Here is a 21,937-nt window from a genome sequence, read left to right on the forward strand (position 1 = left end):
CATATTTTCAACACATCCTTAAGCAAAGACATTGTCCCCGGCTTGTGGAAGGATGCCGTAGTTGCCACAATCGCAAAGGAGAAGAACAAAAGTATTGTGAATGTAAATACCATAGCTCTAACTTGCACTCTTGCTAAGATAGCAGAGGGATTCGTATCCCGCTGGTTAATTTGGACATTCATAAGAATATTGATAAGCGACAATTTGTTAGCCAAAAAGATTGCTCTACCAGCCATTATTTAATTGATTTGATTTATTAAATGTATTTTTTCTGGTAGTAATACACCTAAGTCCTTGGGGAGGTTGGTTTTGACCGACTTCTCCAAGGCCTTTGACAGTGTGGACCACACTATTGCTGTGAGCAAGCTAGTTAAATTAGGATGTAGACCAGAAATAATACCTTGGATCATAAGTTTTGTTTCAGAACGTACACAAAAAGTGAGGTATAACTCTGTCTTGTCTAATAGTGTTCAATTAAACTGTGGTGTTCCCCAAGGAACCCGACTAGGACCCATCATTTTCCTTGCAATAATAAATGATGCACTGTTGAATAGTGATCTAAAAGTATGTAAATACGTTGATGATTTATGTATCGGTGAAGTGGTTAAAAGAAACAATTCTTCTAATATCCAACAAACAGTTAATGATTTTTGTATATGGTCAAATGAAAATAAACTCAATCTTAATGTTGATAAATGTAAAATGATGTACTTTTCGTTTCAAAAAGTACTTCCAGTCATTGATCCCATTGTAATTGACGACCGACAACTAGAATGTGTCACAGAAGTGAATATCTTAGGTGTCTGGGTCCAAAACAACCTTAAATGGGATAAAAATGTTAGTGAAATCATCTTAAAAAGTAGTAGAAAACTTCATATGTTATGTCGTCTAAAAAAATTCAGTGTCCCTGTAGAAGATCTAGTAGCGGTTTATACTGGCTACATTAGATCTACCCTTGAATATGCGGCACAAGTGTGGCATTCAGGTATAACTAACGAACAGAGCAATGCCATTGAGAAAATACAGAAGAGGGCATTCCGAATCATCCTAGGCCATAAATATATAGATTATCCCCACGCATTGCATAACCTTAACCTCCTAACTTTATCAGAACGTAGAACAAAGGTGTGCCTTAAACTTGCCAAAACTTGCGCAAAAGACGATCGTTTTTCATGGTGGTAGTATTTTTGGTTTAAAATACAAATTAGCATACATCTATACTATCTAAAAATAAAAATATCATCTTCAGACCCAAATTAATAATATTATAGGCCAGTTATATTTTAAATATATACCTTATACAATTTAAGATATAAATAAAGTGTTAAATGGTGAAAATATTTGAGGTGATATCAATTAAAATAAAAATCAGAATTATCAAATTTACTACGTATTAGGCCTTTAGTAGGCCTACTGTAAATAGTCACTTAATTCATTTTTGCCGTTCAATATATCAATTGCTATTAATTTTTTTAAATTTTGTTGCGTGAAAAAAAAAACCTTTACATTATCTATAGGACGTATAAATGTTGCAACTATGAGACGAGATATAAAAGCTAAGGCCGTTAACAACCCCTTTGTATCTGTTGCCGATATAGTTGAACAGTCAATAAGGGAGGAAATTGGACCATGAAATATTGCTGTGCATCCCACATTACCTAAACCTATTAATCTTTCACAACAGGCTAATTATAAGAGAAAGCTATCACGACCGAATCATCCAAGAGATTTAAATGTTGTTATTGACCAAGACTATATTCCTGTTGGTTTTATTCAAACTGATGTCGTTCTTGGTAACCAACGGCACATAGTGTTTGCGAGAAACTGTATGATGGAACTTTTTTCGAACGCAAGGAATTGGTTAGTGATTGGTTAAACTATTACTTTAAATATATATTTCATGATGATTATGAATAGTTTCGTCTTTAAAACGATATCCCTTTTTCTTCTTTTTAATATGTACGTGGATGCAACTTTCAAACTGGTTTAACAGCCGTTTATGCAACTGTTTTGTATCCATAGCTTTGTAACATCTGGTAACTGCAGTAAGCAAGTACCTATCGTCACGGAGGCTAGAAGATTATGTTGCGATTTTAGAAGCAATCGTTGATCTTATACCGAATGTTCCTTCTGTGACCAAAGTTGTAGCCGATTATGAGGCATCTATTTGGCAAGCCTTTAGAAGAGTATTTCCTGATGTGACTATTACGGGTTGTCTATTTCATTTTACACAGGTATATAAACACATACGGTTCATCTTTGTTGATTAATTTTTTTTTAAAGTTTTTGTCAACATTTGATTTCACACTCTTTTAAATTATTGTTTCACGCAGCAGCTACTTGACTACTTTTTTATTGATCTTGGCAGGCCATATTTCGAAAAGTCCAGGAACTTGGACTACAATGAGCTTATGGAAATGAAAACGGCACACATGAGGTATGAAATCAGTTTATTGATATTTAAAATGTTGGGCCTTATATTGTTGTAAACATGATTCATTGGATCTTAGAACTACATATTTTTTTATCATTATTATTATTATTATTATTATTTAATACAGTTAGTAAGGCAGCTCATTGGTTTACCGTTGCTTCTTGTTGAGCACATTCAACCTATATTCGACTTCCTTTAACGCAATGCTGGGGATAACGGCGTACGGCGTAATACGCCAACTTCTTGTGTATATGCAGCGAACATGGGTATATGGTAACGTTTTCACACCGAGAGAATGGTCTGTATATGGCCAAGACAGGCGAACGAATAACGACTTGGAAGGCTGGCATGGCAGACTAAATCGAAAAAGACGACGATGTAAGTATTCTACAGTATCATTGCGATGATTTGATACTCAATTAAATCGTTATAATATTTATTATCTGGTTACGTAAATATAGCGACTAGCTTATATATGCTTATAATTTAATTTATTTTTTAGCGAAATTACCCTTTTGCGTGGTGATTCATCTCCTGTTCGACGAAAGCAAAACTGTTCATATTGCCATGGAGCTCGTAAATCGAGAAGATTTAGATAGAGTCCAAAGACCAAGGTATAAATTGGCAACACGACATCTGTTAAGACTATAGGAGCAATACAGATTGGGGGAGCGTTCGGCGGTGTCACTTTTAAATGCTGGATGTCGCGTGATATCGAATGATGTTCGCGACCTCGAAGATGTCTAAAGTGTATCAGAAGATGCTTGGTTATTTTTTACTGGTATTTGCTTAACTATATTTTTAAATAATTTATATGATTATGTCTAGTATTTGTGATAGTGAAATGTTAATTAGTGCAATCAAGCGTTATAGGAAGTGTTAAATACCATATAAAATAAATACATTGAGTTTATATTATAATAATATACTTGAAATGTTCACAAGTTCATCTGATTTTTTTTTTTCTGTTTCATAGGCCTACATATAAGATATAAATGTACATTCATTTAATATTTCAAATTCAGTTCGTTCCTAGAACACAGAAATGTTGGCTATACATTTTATCTTTTGTAGCTATTGCTCACATTTTATTGTAAGTAATAACAGTAGATTCATTTTTAAAACAAGGGGCCTACATAACAAAATAATGTTACATTTATGCTATGCTATTCTAAACTATTTGAGTTGATCCACTCTGTATGCATAGAAACTAATATATATATATATATATATAAATATCTATCTTTCCATAAAAATATTATAGGTAAAGTTTTTCAACAAGCACACATCTTTCCTTGCAACCTGTATATAAAATTGAAAACAAATCATTAACTAGAAAGCCACTCCGAGAGTGCATACCTCCGCCTACTGTAAAATTCTCCTACATAGGCCTAAGATTTCTCCGGTAAAAAAAATATATATATATATTTGTGTGTGTCTTAATGCTGTTTGTGATTTAGGCTAATTTCACAACAAGCATGTGTATGCGAGTTTGGTGTAATGTTTATGTAACAAGCCTTTCAATTAACAATAGCTTCAGTTGACTAACAATAGAACAGCAACGCGAAAATCAAACGAGTGAATTTGAAAAGAAAACAGGTTTTTTAAACTACTGGCATAAAAAAAACGTGAACATTAAATAAAATTATGTTTTAAAATTACAAATCACAAATTATAACTCTTGCCTCTTGTACAAAAATGAAGTTTTTTGGACAAGTAGACGAGAAAATGCAATTTCAGTATACTTGTTACTTTAAGACTGCTCGCCGGCTTTTGACAAATTCTGTCCTATCTTTTAACACTAGCAGGTCTGAAAAGTATACTAAAAAGTGGTCCAGAATTGGGACAATGGTCCCAAAATTTAATGGAATGGTCCTTGACCACATATCTATCTGTATATTCATTTTGGTAAAGATCTCGTCATTACTTTTTGAGTAATCCTGCTAACAAACAAACCAATGAAAGCACTCAGAAACTGAGTGAAGTACTTGGCAAAATATATCCACTGATTGAGAGCATATTGAATTTTTTTTTTATTTAGTAGGTATTAGCTTTACATGGTTCAAATCCTGCTAGGGTTTATAATTTGGTTAAATAATTTTTAATACAAATAATGACCTTTCTGAAGATCTCAAGATTGAACTGGGAAAATGTGGACGTCTAAAGAGAATGATTACAATTAAATAATACTGAAAAATACATATGTATACATATTACTTTCTTCTTCCCGATAATAATCAATTAGTTCTGTAGACAATTTTAATTTTGCCATTCTGATTTTATCTGAACTGTGCTAAAAGCAAGTGTATTCACTGGTCACCAAACCAAGAATGTTAATTGTCCTGTGGCTGTACTGTACAGTACCCCCATGTAGGTCACTAGTGTAGCCCCAATGGGATTAATAATAATAAATAAACAACCTGTTTATCTATAAATATATATATATATATAATATATTTGATTGATTATGAATTTTAATAACACTTTATAATCTTTGTATTCCATTCAACTCCTAACTAAAGTTATTTCAGGTATCTATAATCAAAAGATATATAGCGAACTATATTATATCTCTCTGCTACAATATTCAGATGTTATCATATATATCATATCATATCATTTATTTCGCCAATATACAGAACAGTACAAAAAAACAATACAAAAGTACCAAGCCAAATTCCTGCCCATCTGATTGGCTATTGGTTTAAAAAACTGGTGTCAGTTTTGTTAATAATAGGACATGCAGTAAAAAGTCACTATTTTCTCTCTTTTATACACAAGGGAGCAGTTAAAATAATAGATTTGTCCCTAAAGGTGACTGGAAACAGGCACTTTCCATCAATCAATACAGTGTCCCTTTGGAAGACTGAAGAAAAAACCAGATCGTGGGACTCGAGAAAAGAAATAGGTTTTTTAAAACTACTCGTATAAAAAACCTGTACATTAAATCAAATTATGTTGTTAATATTACAAATCACAATTTATAACTCTTGCCTCTTAATATAATAATAATAATAAATGAAAACTTATATAGCGCCGGTATCCTCCACCCATGTGGCGCTCATGGCGCTTTGTGCATTAACAACGTGCGAGAACATCAGCGAATAGCGACGTCTTTAGGTTGGTCTTGAAACTGTTTAGACTAGTTGAGCATTTAACTGTTGCTGGTAAGCTGTTCCATACACTTGCGGCCGCAACGTAAAAAGATCTCTGACCCCACTGATTTTTCGCTCTACGCTCTTGAAGAAGGTTTTGTGACAATGATCGTAGGCCTCTGCGGGATGATTCGTAACGATCCACAAGGTCAGATAAATAAGCAGGAGCACTGTCATTTAGGATCTTGAATACAAACAACGCAAGTTTGTACTTAATACGTTGTTGAACAGGCAACCAATGCAAATCCATCAGAACAGGAGTTATGTGAGCGTTTGATTTTGTATAAGTTACAATTCTAGCTGCCATATTTTGCAAGCGCTGCAAACGTTGTATTTGAGATTTTGGTATGCCAAACAACAAGGCATTACCAATGTCAATTTTAGAAGTGACAAATGAGTGTACAATCAATTCAGCTGTTTTCTTGTTAAGATTACCGCGAATACGACCAAGGTTCCTAATCGATATGCATGCTGCTTTGGATACAGTTGTTATTTGTGCTTCCATAGTGAGATTACTATCCAGCATGATTCCCAGATTCCGGACCACCGATGAGGGAGCGATGTTAGAGTTTCCGATTCTGATATGTGTGATGTTGATTTTGGAGATGTTACATTTAGACCCGACGATAATAAACTCTGTCTTTCCATCATTCAACTTTAGGTAATTTGTTGTCATCCAATTGCGAACATCTTCTATACAGGCTTCCATCTTACTGATTGCTGCAGCAACATCCCTTTGCACTGGATTTACTGACACATAAATCTGTGTATCATCTGCATAGAAATGGAAATGTAGACTGTGTTTGCGAATAATGTCACCAAGGGGAAGCGTATAAATGGAAAACTGGCCAGGCCCAATTACTGACCCCTGTGGTACACCATATTCCAGGCAAGCTTCATCTGAGAATGCATCATTGATACAGACTAGCTGACGTCTTCCTGTAAGATATGACTGGAACCAGTTAAGAGCAACACCATTTATGCCAATGCGATTTCTCAGACGGGTTATCAGTCTTTGGTGATCAACTGTATCAAACGCTGCTGACAAATCCAACAACACCAATAGCGTTATTTTCCCATCATTCATTCCTTGTAACAAATCATTCTGTACCTTTAAAAGGGAACTCTCCGTGCTATGACATGCACGATATGCCGACTGGTAATTCTCATTTAAATTATGCTTTTGAAGATATGGAGTAATGCGTGATGTCACTACACGCTCCAGAGTCTTTCCAAGAAAAGAAAGATTCGACACCGGGCGGTAATTTTTCAGCGTGATGATCCAAGTTTTGCTTTTTTATTAAAGGACGAACGTGAGCAATTTTCAGTTCATCTGGCACTATGCCGGTATTAAGAGAATGGTTAATGATTTCCGTTATTATTGGAACGACTGCGTCTATACACTTCTTCAGTATAGAAGTAGGAACTGGATCTAACCTGCATGATTTTGTTGGTGATTTCATCAGAATGTTGCGGATCTCATCTTGAGATGCTGGTGTAAATGTTGTGAGATGGTGATGAACAGCTGTCACAGGCTCATTAAATGACATGTCATCAATCTTGAAGTCGTCTCTGATGATCTTGATCTTGTCTTGTGCAAAAATGAGGTTTTTTAGACAAGTAGTTCTCCAGAAAATGCAATTTCAGTACACTTGTTACTTTAAGACTGCTCGCCGGCTTTTGAAAATTGTCTCCTATCTTTTAACACTAGCCGGTCTGAAAATAATATCATTTTTGTTATTTGTGAAGTTATTAATAAACCAATTGTCATGATTTTCAATAGGCATGGCCTGAGAGTATATACCTTTCTACACCAAAAATTTCAGAATGATAACTTGAAAACTGTAGGCGCTATCGTGCTAACAAACAAACAAATGAAAGCACTCAGAAACTGAGTGAAGTACTTGGCAAAATATATCCACTGATTGAGAGCATATTGAAATTTTTTTTGATTTAGTAGGTATTAGCTTTACATGGTTCAAATCCTGCTAGGGTTTATAATTTGGTTAAATAATTTTTAATACAAATAATGACCTTTCTGAAGATCTCAAGATTGAACTGGGAAAATATGGACGTCTAAAGAGAATGATTACAATTAAATAATACTGAAAAAATACATATGTGGCTTAATTTTTTGGAACTTAAATGTTTTATTATGATAAATTAAATAAATTATCACAATTATTAACAACACCAGAACAACATCAAAGAGTGACACAAGCACTATAGTATACAAAGTGCCTTTCCTCCTGTGTCAATCCCGCCAATGTTCAGTCAACACTTTTATTGGTTTGGGTAGAGAGGCTATAAAAACCCAGGGAAGGACTGAGCCTCCCTTTTCACCAAGAGATAATAATATGAAGTGATCGTAGAAGAATGAAATAGAATGTCAATAAGCTTGCAATTTAGGGACAATCTTTGTATACTGTATATTCAGAAACAAAAAGCATATAAATGTATCTTTCTTATATATTTTTTTTCTAGGCAACACTTATTCTTATTTAACGCCGCTTTTCGTTTATCTCTGTCCTTATAATTATTCTGGCATCAGAATATGCCATAACACTTCTTCTTCCCGATAAAAATCAATTAGTTCTGTAGACAATTTTAATTTTGCCATTCTGATTTTATCTGAACTGTACTAAAAGCAAGTGTATTCACTGGTCACCAAACCAAGAATGTTAATTGTCCTGTGGCTGTACTGTACAGTACCCCCATGTAGGTCACTAGTGTAGCCCAAATGGGATTAATAATAATAAATAAACAACCTGTTTATCTATAATTATATATAAATATATAATATATTTGATTGATTATGACTTTTAATAACACTTTATAATCTTTGTATTCCATTAAACTCCTAACTAAAGTTATTTCAGGAATCTATAATCAAAAGATATATAGCGAACTATATTATATCTCTCTGCTACAATATTCAGATGTTGATCCCTACCAAGCCAAATTCCTGCCCATCTGATTGGCTATTGGTTTAAAAAACTGGTGTCAGTTTCGTTAATAATAGGACATGCAGTAAAAAGTCACTATTTTCTCTCTTTTATACACAAGGGAGCAGTTAAAATAATAGATTTGACCCTAAAGGTGACTGGAAACAGGCACTTTCCATCAATCAATACAGTGTCCCTTTGGAAGACTGAAGAAAAAACCAGATCGTGGGACTCGAGAAAAGAAATAGGTTTTTTAAAACTACTCGTATAAAAAACCTGTACATTAAATCAAATTATGTTGTTAAAATTACAAATCACAATTTATAACTCTTGCCTCTTGTGCAAAAATGAAGTGTTTTAGACAAGTAGTTCTCGAGAAAATGCAATTTCAGTACACTTGTTACTTTAAGACTGCTCGCCGGCTTTTGAAAATTGTCTCCTATCTTTTAACACTAGCCGGTCTGAAAATAATATCATTTTTGTTATTTGTGAAGTTATTAATACACCAATTGTCATGATTTTCAATAGGCATGGCCTGAGAGTATATACCTATCTACACCAAAAATTTCAGAATGATAACTTGAAAACTGTAGGCGCTATCGTCCTAACAAACAAACAAACAAACAAACAAATAAACCAATTGTCATGATTTTCAGTAGGCATGGTCTGAGAGTATATACCTATCTACACCAAAAAATTCAGAATGATAACTTGAAAACTGTAGGCGCTATCGTGCTAACAAACAAACAAACAAACAAAGTGAATACTATACTTGGCAAAATTATTTTTGCCAAGTAACAAACAAATAAACCAATTGTCATGATTTTCAATATGCATGGCCTGAGAGTATATACCTATCTACACCAAAAAATTCAGAATGATAACTTGAAAACTGTAGGCGCTATCGTGCTAACAAACAAACAAAGTGAATACTATACTTGGCTAAATTATTTTTGCCAAGTAAAAAGAACACTTGATAAATATCGGTACATTTTGAAATCCTAATTGTTTTGTAATTTTTATTGAGACGATTAAAGGAAATCGAGTTTTTTAGTTTTTTCTAATCAAGAAACAGTAAAAATTGAGCCTTCATTCAAAATAGCGCGACCGATTTCAATTTTTAAAAAACGTACCTAGCGGCGCTCCATACAAAACACCGGAATTTGATTTTATCGCGACCGATTTCAAACGCGACCGATTTCATCTGACACCCGCAAATCTAGCCTAGCCTAGGGCTGTATGTTGTTGGTGGGCTGTTGGGCCACTATTTACGCCTAATTCCCTACAGACAACGTGTGGGTTTATAACATGGCAATGTGTGCTGGTTAGATGTTTCCACACCCAAAAGTCTTTAAATTGTATTACTTACGATCTCCACCATTCTCAAAATGTTTAAGAATGCCAACCGCATTGCTTTGATCTTTTGCGTACTTTAATGTTGGTTCTAAAAGAAAAACCTTCCATCTAGATAAAAATCCATCTGAAATAGCATCTCCATATTTAATATTAAAATCAAGATTTATCTGTGGGAAAACAATGGTAAAAGACAAGTGATCAATATGTGAATAATGTCATTGTGTTAAGTTACGGTGTATTGTCGAGCGGTAAGGCAGGGGCACCACAGACCATAACCAGTGAGCCTCGAACCCATAGGCATGGCTTCGAGGCTCACTAGCTCCATTATTCTGGTGGTAGAACAAGTCTTCTCGGATAAGGACTAAACCGTCCAGTATACACACACAAGCAGAATTCGAAAATATAAACCTATAGTACATCTTTCAAAAAAGAATAGAAGTTTACCCCGGTGTACTAGTCCACACAGCCCGTCGTCTAGTCTGGGTTCCAGACGGAGTTTTGTCTTAATATTAGTAAAAAAATAAATATTTTGGCACATATGGCGTTTCATACGTATACTACTTGAGACAAAAATTGAAATAAAAACAAATAAATAAAAAAAAAAGACAATGAATACAGACTTGGGGCAAATCTGCCCGTCGTCATGGTAGATTCTGCACTGTGTCTGCCGTGATCTTCAGCTTCCAGTTAAGCTGAAGTCCAATTTATATACCGTAAATAATAGATTTACAGCCATCACTCTTAAATCATCATTGAAAACATCTTACAAATGAGGGCATGTCCTTTATTCATGGGAACATCTCCAGCACTTCAGTAATCGTTGGATTTTAGTTGTTATTATAGTGAACCTCATGGTGGCTGTCTCCTTAAAATATGCTTTTATTTGAGCATTATTTTCTTAATTAGGTGGATGGTACTTAATACATTCAAACTTAAATAAAGTTATTTGTATATATAAAATATATTTATATTTATAGACAGGTTCCATTTCTCAAAAAAACGGCCTAGAAAACGAATCAAGAAGCATTTTTGGGTAGAAGCTGGGATCCACTTGATTTAGGATATTTCGACCTCGCTGATTACGAATATGGCGGATCCCAAGCGAAATTCGGCCATCTAAGCCCTTAATTTGCATAAATAAAAATGGCGGCCATTTTTAATAATTACCTTATATCTCGAGAACCACTAGTCACAGATAATTAATTTTGGTCTCAAAATGTTTTAAATATATGTTTTTATATTCACTTTAATGACACATTTTCTCAAAAAATGGATGCAAGTTTTATTTCTGACATTTTGACCTTTGACCTTGATTTATTGTATCTCAGTAACCAATAATCGGAGAGACACGAAATAGGGCTCAAATTGTTCAGAAACTATACATTCATATTTATTATAATGAAATGTTTTTACAAAAAATGGCCGATTCTACAACTATTGACCTTTGAACTATTAGTCAAATATAATAATATAACTTTGAAAATTGTGGTCTTATGAATTTTTTTTTCTTTTTAAATTGTTTAAAACATGTGTGTTTCTATCCAGTCTAATGGCACATTTTGTACAAGAATGGCCGATAGTATGGTTATTGACCTTTAAACTATAGCATAGGCCTACTGTATACTAAATAATATAATTGCATAACTATGAAATTATTTATACACAATAATAATTAGTAAAATTATAAAATTCATTGCCATCAAATATTATGTGTTATGATTTATATAGATTTTAAAAAAAATTGAACGCGCAAGTTACATTTGTTGAAATTTGAAATTTGAAATTACCTGCCATCAATATGATGGAGTATGATTATAGATTTTTTTAAATGTGAACATGTCAGCTACATTTGGAAATTAACTGCCATCAATATGATGGATTATGATTATAGATTTAAAAAAGAATTTGAACACATCAGCTACATTTGGAAATTTGGAAATTACCTGCCATCAATATGATGGATTATGATTGTATAGAGGCCTACCTGCCATCAATATGATGGATTATGATTATAGATTTAAAAAAGAATTTGAACACGTACTAAGCTACATTTGAAAATTACCTGCCATCAATATGATGGATTATGATTGTATAGATTTAAAAGAAAATGTGAACACGTAAGCTACATTTGGAATGAACATGTTAAGGGAATCAGTTTAAGATCATTCATGCAAAGGTTTGGCGTCATCTTTAGCGTTGTTACAGCGGCATAAAGCTGTACATGGTAGTTTTGACTTCTTGCACCTACATCTATTGGTTATGCATCGTGTCTTGCATCCACAATAAATCATCTCTAACGAAGCAGTAGGAATAGTTTCATTTTTCAGAAGCACTGGTTGAAGTTTACCATTAGATAGCTCCCACCCAAAATCTGTTGGTGATGGCAAATGCTGGATTGGCGATACAGCTTTTTTCCATACGAGTGCTTGGAAGTGTGCTCTTTTTATATGTTGGTGCACTGCATCGCTTGTTGGAGGTAATGCCTCCGGTTTTGTTTTTTTTTTAAAAAGCCTAACTTCATTGGTACTTTTAACTTGACAAACACCGTAAACGTAGCAAATGAATCTTTCCGATTTCATAATAACTTGGTCACTGATAGGTTTTCTCCCAGGTCTTTAATTAGTTCATAATTTTTTTTAATACTTCCCATGCCGATGCCTTTGAGTGACCACTTAGATATGAACAGGGAAGAGTTAAATTACTGTATGTATGTATTAATGTAATTTAACTCTTCCCTGGATATGAGGTAGTATCGCATCCACTAATAGTGTGGAATGGAATCAGTGCTTTTGCATAACCCTCGGGCAAGGCTTGAAAAATGTCTTTTATAGATACTTTCTTTTTTTTGGATGTCCCTGTCATCATCCATTTGGATACCATTCTTTGGTAGTGAGACACTAGAATCACTAGTACGTCTGTATCCCTAGAAGCAACTACAACTGTGTCGTATCGGACATTGGCAGCATGACAAGTCTCGTGTCGATTCTTCATGATCTGCGACCAGAGACAACGTATTCGTGTAGACTTTTGATGATTTAAAAACTGATTCTTTCATAAATCCACCAGCTGTGACAATTTCTTTGTCTATAGGAGCTTGACGAATCAACTCCTCTGATAGAAATCGTGCCAGATCTGCTTTATTATCTTGTAATGCCAAAAAGTTTGACCAGCAATTTGGCAGCGGTATTTCACCACTTTCTATAATTCGACGAATTGGTCTCTGTGTTTTGGTTCATCTTTGTCTAGTGGTGCCCTTTATCGACAGTTTTAAGTTAGGCATGCCATGTTAAAAAAAACAAAACCAGAGGCATTACCTCCAACAAGCGATGCAGTGCACCAACATATAAAAAGAGCACACTTCCAAGCACTCGTATGGAAAAAAGCTGTATCGCCAATCCAGCATTTGCCATCACCAACAGATTTTGGGTGGGAGCTATCTAATGGTAAACTTCAACCAGTGCTTATGAAAAATGAAGCTATTCCTACTGCTTCGTTAGAGATGATTTACTGTGGATGCAAGACACGATGCATAACCAATAGATGTAGGTGCAAGAAGTCAAAACTACCATGTACAGCTTTATGCCGCTGTAACAACGCTAAAGATAACGGAAACCTTTGCATGAATGATCTTAAACTGATGCCCTTAACATGTTCATTCCAAATGTAGCTTACGTGTTCACATTTTCTTTTAAATCTATACAATCATAATCCATCATATTGATGGTAGGTAATTTTCAAATGTAGCTTAGTACGTGTTCAAATTCTTTTTTAAATCTATAATCATAATCCATCATATTGATGGCAGGTAGGCCTACTATACAATCATAATCCATCATATTGATGGCAGGTAATTTCCAAATTTCCAAATGTAGCTGATGTGTTCAAATTCTTTTTTAAATCTATAATCATAATCCATCATATTGATGGCAGGTAATTTTCAAATGTAGATTACGTGTTCAAATTCTTTTTTAAATCTATAATCATAATTCATCATATTGATGGCAGGTAATTTCCAAATGTAGCTGAAATGTTCACATTTTAAAAAATCTATAATCATACTCCATCATATTGATGGCAGGTAATTTCAAATTTCAAATTTCAACAAATGTAACTTGCGTGTTCAAATTTTTTTTTAATCTATATAAATCATAACACATAATATTTGATGGCAGTGAATTTTATAATTTTACTAATTATTATTGTGTATAAATAATTTCATAGTTATGCAATTATATTATATTTAGTATACAGTAGGCCTATGCTATAGTTTAAAGGTCAATAACCATACTATCGGCCATTCTTGTACAAAATGTGCCATTAGACTGGATAGAAACACACATGTTTTAAACAATTTAAAAAGAAAAAAAATTCATAAGACCACAATTTTCAAAGTTATATTATTATATTTGACTAATAGTTCAAAGGTCAATAGTTGTAGAATCGGCCATTTTTTGTAAAAACATTTCATTATAATAAATATGAATGTATAGTTTCTGAAAAATTTAAGCCCTATTTCGTGTCTCTCCGATTATTGGTTACTGAGATACGATAAATCAAGGTCAAAGGTCAAAATGTCAGAAATAAGACTTGCATCCATTTTTTGAGAAAATTTGTCATTAAAGTGAATATAAAAACATATATTTAAAACATTTTGAGACAAAAATTAATTATCTGTGACTAGTGGTTCTCGAGATATAGGGTAATTATAAAAAATGGCCGCCATTTTCAATTATGCAAATTAAGGGCTTAGATGGCCGAATTTCGCTTGGGATCCGCCATATTCGTAATCAGCGAGGTCAAAATATCCTAAATCAAGTGGATCCCAGCTTCTACCCAAAAATGCTTCTTACACCATATTTCAGAGGAAATAGAACTTGTCTATTAAGGAAACAAAATTGAACAATTCAGTATTTGAAAACAAAGGAAATAAGATAAATGCTTTCAAGATATTTATATAAAGTTAATATTTCAGTTTTTCTTCTCTGCGAAAGAGTTTTGTTTATAATGTAATACCGAAAATCTAAATTAACTTTAGTAAAGTTAAAAACTGAATGGTTGACTAAATTACCTCTGTTCTTCGAGCAAAAAATGTGTAAAGTTGTATCATTTCTATTAAATTATTCTAGCGTTAAAATAAATCACCTTTTGTAGAAGCTCAGCTGTAGGTTCACAATCATGTAGTGTGCCATTACTACTTGTTTCAGTTGCTGTGATCTTCCGCTTGGTCTTCTCTGGTTTTCTTTTTTCTGCAGCCATAGGAACCCGAAGGGTTTTAAGTCTGTACTCAATGAAGCCCGACCCTTCATTGTAGAAATGTTCCTGCATATAACAAAAACCACTTGATTACAAAGAGGTACAAGTTTTTAAAAATTGTAAAAATTTAAAAAAACTAGATGGTACGCGAGCGAAGCGAGCGTACAATCTAGGTCGTGTCCAAAGATGGTTCTCGAATACACATTTCAGCGTAAAAAATGTACGTACCACAGGACTATAATAGTACATTGTCTTTTACAGAAACGAATAAATAGACACGATGATTTATGTAAAATTAGCACCCTGGGAATTATCTTAAAAATGAGTCCAATTGTTTTATTTGAACTCATTTAAACAAACCCAATTTGTGTTTTGTATATAACATTTGAGAGTTGAGTTAAGAGATGGGGAAGAGGATGGGAAGTCAGTCAGCAACGAAATATTGTTTTAAATATACCACTAAACACAGTAAAACATTTACGATTTATCATACTTTTTTAAAACTGTCCCTGTTATAGTCGATTGAAATAGTAAAGTACATATAACGATACACCACTACGACGTTTATATTTTTTATAATTATTAATTAATACAAACGTTGAGAAGTGTCAGTAATCTACCCACAGTCACAGTAATAATTTTGCCCTTACGTAAATTGATATATAGATACACAAATATTGTTCCCAATTTGACTTGGTTGTGGACAGTTTTTTATTAGTAGAAATACTGTACCATCATTTTTGTTTAAATAATCTCTTGACCTATTTTGTAAACATTTTTTTTCTGCAAACATATACCCTTAGGGTGTAGGCCTACTTTTTGTTACATGGCCTGTTGCATTTATTTACTCTACGCTTATAAATATAGTTTCATCTATATATAAATTATGGTTAATTCTGACATAGCCAAGCACAATGCAAAAACTTCGGTACAAATCTCCGCCTTGGATACCTACCTTATCTATCTCAGATGTACCGCGAAAGGTAGATTTGATAACATTAGTTTTCACATCGACGCTATTGTTCCATATTTCTATCTTAGGAAGATATTATAAAGAGTTTTTTAACAAAATTTATGATTTCAATAGTAGATTTTCAACTCAATTTCAAATCTTCGCGGTCAAAGTAATTTCCGGGTTCACCTTGCAACAACCTGGTTTCAACTATTTTCTCTCTTTTATACACAAGGTACCAGTTAAAATAATATATTTGACCCTAAAGGTGACTGGAAACAGGCACTTCCCATCAATCAACAAAGTGTTCCTTTGGAAGAAGGAAGAAAAAAACAGATAGTATGACAGGAGCTTAAGTTGGCCATTAGCCATAGCCATTTCAGTTGTTTGCTTATTTTAGGAACGGACCGCGCGTGTTTGAAGGTACAGTAGTTAAAAAATAAAAATTATACTGCAAATTAATAAAGATCAAATTAAATATACGCCATCAAGGATCGGAATATATTGTGGGAAATAGTATTATAAAATTACATAAGGAGATTTGATGATAAGACATTTTGTTTAAAATCGAGTGAAATCCCGATAGTTGATTGAGTAAGCTGGCAGGAATAACTGTAGGCTATCTTTGTCCCGTTAGGACCGAGATGTCTGCCCATGTTGCAAGCCGTAATGTCTTCTTTCTTGGGCCCACTCTGTCACGGCAGTTAGTTTCAAAAGATGTTTAAATTAAATAATGTATTAATAATTATTAGGATGGTATTTATTTGAATAAACGCCTCTCCAATAAAACATCACTTAGAGTGATATCTATTAGAGGATTTCATTTGATTATAAATGTTACCATATTATTAAAACTAAAAAAATTAATATATATCCCTCGAATAAGCACCTCCTTCAAATGAACTCCGCCTCCCCAAACAATAAACACTATACTTTAAAATGTTATTAATCATCTAAAACACTGTGAAACAGAGTAGTTTAGTTTTACGAATGTCAAGCATTTTCAATATTGGTAACCGACAGAAATTGTACAAGGAGAACATTTTTATCATTCCCAGAACCATCGTCTACACTTCCTAGAGGGGGAGCGAGCTAAGTGACTAGTAATATAAATGATGGCAAGGATACCTTCTGACTTGTTGTAGGATATATATAAAAATACATTGATTTGAAATTACATCCATTTTTATTTACCAACATTAAAAAAACTGTATAATTAGTGGCCTACTTACAGTCCTCTCCCACCTCTTTCAGCCACAGTTATCTGGATCAGTTTTTTTTTTTTTTTGCATTTGCAGATTGCATTTTATTTTATTTTGATTTGACTCATTAAGTAGATCCTTTCCATTGACATATGTTTTCCAGAATCTCCATAATATTGTAATCCTGGGTTAAAACAAAATGATTATACCTTTTCATTTGCACCATAAGTAAAACGGAGGTGTCAATAAAAGTGTACTCCAACCTGATGGCAAAGATGACCGTGATTAAGAGTGGATGGAGACAGCGGAAGTGTGGGTATGTCCAGATCAGATGACATTGATCTGGAGGGCGATGACGATACATCTGAGCTTGGTGGTTACAGTGACTTTAAAACTGCAATTGATAACCGACGCCTTTCACCAAACGTAGCCACACCTATTTGTAAAAAATCTGCTTCTGTCATGGTTTCTATACACTGCAGGTCAATATTATTATCTACAAAGAAAACTAATTAATAACGTTAAAATACCTGTTGCATAAAAACAAACAAATGATCAATATGTATTTTATACCAAGATAAATCAATAGAATTTGTAATCATGGTCAAAACAGCCATCAAAATACATTGCTACACACATTATTTTTTAATCTTTTGATGACTATAGTACTGTTCCACAATAAGTAGTTAAGAATGTATGATGCTACGTAGAGAGATGTAGGATTTCGTATCAAGTTCACAATATGTATACAAAGCAGATTGCGGAAGTTGATCCTTTAGTTCATTAGGTACTACAGTAGTAAATACAGCAGGATTATCAACAACTACTACAAATGTGGAACATAATCTAATGTTAAGCATTTTTGTAAAACAAAATGTACAGCCTGTTGTCCACGTACTAAAATTGCCATAGCCACATCTATAATGACAAACAAGCGAGGAATGTACGATGTGCCAAAAACTTTACCTTCTGTTGCAACAAAAACATCATTATCCATATTTAAATTCAATTTGTCCATGATTACAGCAGATCCTGGCAGGTCTCTTACTTTAACAACATTTCCCGATTTACACTCGATTTCAAATAAATTCCTAGGATTAATCCAAACTGCTGCTTGTAAAATTTGATGTTTGTTTGCTACAGACAAGCGAAGTTTTTAAAATTACAGTCACGTCACATGTCCAATTTGTTTGCTATAATTGTGCTTCATTTCATATTTTAGGCATGCAACATTAAACAGGGGGCCGCAGGCGATAATGTCAGACGGATAATGATGATGTTTGTTTATCAAGTTAAATTCTAGAAATAGTTCTTTAAATATTTTATGATGTTCAGCAATTAGATGCTTTAAATACAGAACTTGGAATACATGTATGGATAGGCAAATAAAATGTCCATACACCTTAGCAAGAGGAGTAGCAAATTGTAGTATGCATTACTGACAGGAACTTTGTCCCCAATCAAAAATGGAAGCGCCCTAATAAAACAACCCATTTGAATAGCCTCGTGGCTCATCTTGTGGTCATTTAAATTTACAAAGCATGCTCTCGTAATAGAAGATGGTTTCTTTTTAACATCAATAGGCATATGAAAATTACTTTAATCTTCGATTTAATTCGTCAAGGGTAAAAAAATGGTCTCAATTATCAGTTTATTTCTAGATCTGAGTTTTCTAGACACCCCTTGAAACAGGCATAGTGATGGTATTAGAGTAGATCCAATTTTTAAATCGGGCAATAAAAGTGACGTCAGTGATTATAGGCCCATCTCTATTCTGCCTACCGCTTAAAAAATCCTTGAAAAAATTGTTTAAATTAGAGTAAATAATTATATCACAAGGTTTAACATCCTTAATAATGCACAATATGGTTTCAGAAAAAAACAGTTATACTTTTTTTTTTCTCTCTTTTGTGGCGTTAACCACTATTTATTCATTTCATTTCATCAACAGATTAATACAATTATTTCTAATAATAATAATAACTATTCATTGTTATTCTTACTTTTGTTTGGTTTATATATATATATACATATATATATTTTTTTTTTTTTTTTTTTTTTTTTTATTTTATCAACGTTACTGTTCTTGGAATCAAAGCATTATTTCTTTTCTGTTATCCACCTTTTTTCATAAATTTCTAGTATTTTTTTTTGTTCTATAATTCTCAACATCTAAAATTGTGAACACTTAACTAATAAATGTACTGTAGGAGATACATTTACTAATTTTGTATAGTTATTTTCGGTAGTATTTTGACATATAATTCATTTATACCCTATATACAGATTATATACATTATTTTAAAATACGAATATAAAAAAAAAAAAAAAAAAAATATTAAAAATGCTTTTCTTACTCCTGTGTCTAGTTTTATGTCTCATGGTTATATTTGTTTGCTTATCTTCTCGTGCGTTACTTATGTTGCGTTACGTTTCTTTTTTGTTTTCAATATTAATTTATACAATTTTTTTTTTTTAATTTATATTTCATATAAGATAAAATGAAACTGCCTATGTGTATTATACAACATTATTATGTAATATATTTTAAATAATCAGATTCACATCAATATAAATTATAATAGGTGGTTAAGGTAAGATCTTTTGTTTTTTTCCGCCATAAAAAGACGAGACAATGATCCGGTCCATTTGTTTACATTTTTCAAAGTATGTGCCTTGTAAACGCAGAAGCATCCAATAGAGAACATGTGGTCTACATATTTGTTTCCTGTACCTAGTACAATGTTTCGATAATTTGCCTCGATCCCAAATTTGTGCATGGTGTAAACGTTAATATATTCCCATAAGGGTTTTACTTCAGTGCATTCATAAAAGAAATGGGCATCATCCTCTACTACGTTGCATTGTAGGCAAGTATCTGTGTTGCTTATTTTCCATTTTAACAGCCTTCTTTTGGTAGGTGTTATACAATGCAATAGTTTGATGTTCAACTGTTTAAGTTTATTATCTTTAATATCTTTAATTTTTCTTTTCCATGTTACAGACCAATCGTTATACTTTTATGGCCGTTATAGGTCTGGTTGAACGAATTACCGATGCGCTTGATAAGAAAAAAATTCCATCGGAATATTTATTGATTTGTCAAAAGCTTTGACACCATCAACCATGATATTCTTCTAAAAAAAATTGGAACACTATGTCATAAGAGGTACGGCACTCAACTGAAACTATATTAGTGGAAGGAAACAATTTAGGTCTATTGATAACACAAGTTCGTGTTTGATGGATATAAATGTCTGGCACATAGGCTTAGAGTAATATTGAGCCAGAGAACAATCAGATAGAACCCTTAATTGACAATACAGGTGTGCTTAAAGGACCATCAGATCATGATAACGGTAGTGCTATGCCAAGGTGCCTTAAACCCAAAGAAAGTCTAACTGTAGTAGACAAAACAGTAAATGTTAGAAGATCATCCAGAAAAAGTAGGCCGCCTGAACGTTGGGGTTTTAAGAACGATGTTAATACTGTGTACTAAATAATAATATACTGCGTTTTTTAAGCGGGGGAGAATGTGTTGACATGTTGCACCATCTTTAATCATTCGTATCACGAAAGTTGTTGTTTATGTAATGTTGTTCACATTTAGTTGATTAAAACCTTATACAGGTAGATGAAGTCTTTTCTCTTTATTGCTAATCACACTATAACAGGTACGTTCTACATCATAAACATCAGATAAGCCGTTGATTTTATCGCCCAAAACGTGCCAATATTCGTTATAACGGTAAAGAAGGCCGTCCACTAGAGAAAGTTTATACGATTACGATATTCTGTCACTCAGATTCAGATTTAATTTTATTTGCCAATTTAAAATAGAAATAGTATGAGTACATTTTCAACATTAAATTCTAAAATTAATATTATTACTATATAAAAAATAACACTAGAGATATATTATTTTAATATCTTTAAAAACAGACATGAAATACCACTGGGATACAATATAGGCCTATTAAAAGCAACATTATATGAACATAAAAAATACTACGAATTACTTTATACTGGTTCCAGTAATTAATTAAAATATGCAAAAAAATGGCTAAAAAATAAGAATAAAAATAAAAATGCTGACTTTACTATGCTTATGCGGTTCTATATAGGCCTAAAGATCATTTCTCTCGGAGCGCATTTTATGATAATTACTATATTACGTCTTTCTGAATGGTTTTATATTTAGCGAATAATTCATTTCTGTAATTAAACCACATTTCTTCACGATGTTGGATGGAAGTTATCTTCTTATCCTCTACATTTCCCATACCATACAACACAGCAGAAATCGATGACACTTTCAACCACTGATGAGTAGAACAAATTCCACTCAAAATGTATTAAGTTCCTAAGAAAGAATAGTCAAATAATATTATATTGCCTTTCCGTATAGTATTTTTACATTGTTCAGCCCAATTTAATTCATTGTCAATGGTAATACCTAGATATTTGTAATTATTTACGATTTCAATAACAGAACCATTTATATTGAATGGTTTAATAGGTAGAAAATTTATAGCTGAGATTATTTAGAGGGTTAGGTTCAGTTCATAGTTGAGATTATTTAGAGGGTTTGGTTTAGTTCATTGTTGAGATTATTTAGAGGGTTTGGTTTAGTTCATTGT

At 33.0% G+C, this 21,937-nt stretch overlaps 1 long non-coding RNA gene across 1 annotated transcript; it reads left to right on the plus strand.

The window, feature by feature from the left end:
• The first annotated feature begins 2,372 nt into the window (after positions 1–2,372).
• On the plus strand, positions 2,373–3,305 carry LOC140060363 (uncharacterized). Its single transcript, XR_011847317.1, has 3 exons — positions 2,373–2,437; positions 2,562–2,812; positions 2,937–3,305. It is a non-coding gene; the product is annotated as an uncharacterized lncRNA (long non-coding RNA).
• Positions 3,306–21,937: the final 18,632 nt, after the last annotated feature.

The sequence above is a fragment of the Antedon mediterranea genome, chromosome 10, assembly GCF_964355755.1.
Source record: "Antedon mediterranea chromosome 10, ecAntMedi1.1, whole genome shotgun sequence".
Lineage (NCBI taxonomy): Eukaryota > Metazoa > Echinodermata > Crinoidea > Comatulida > Antedonidae > Antedon > Antedon mediterranea.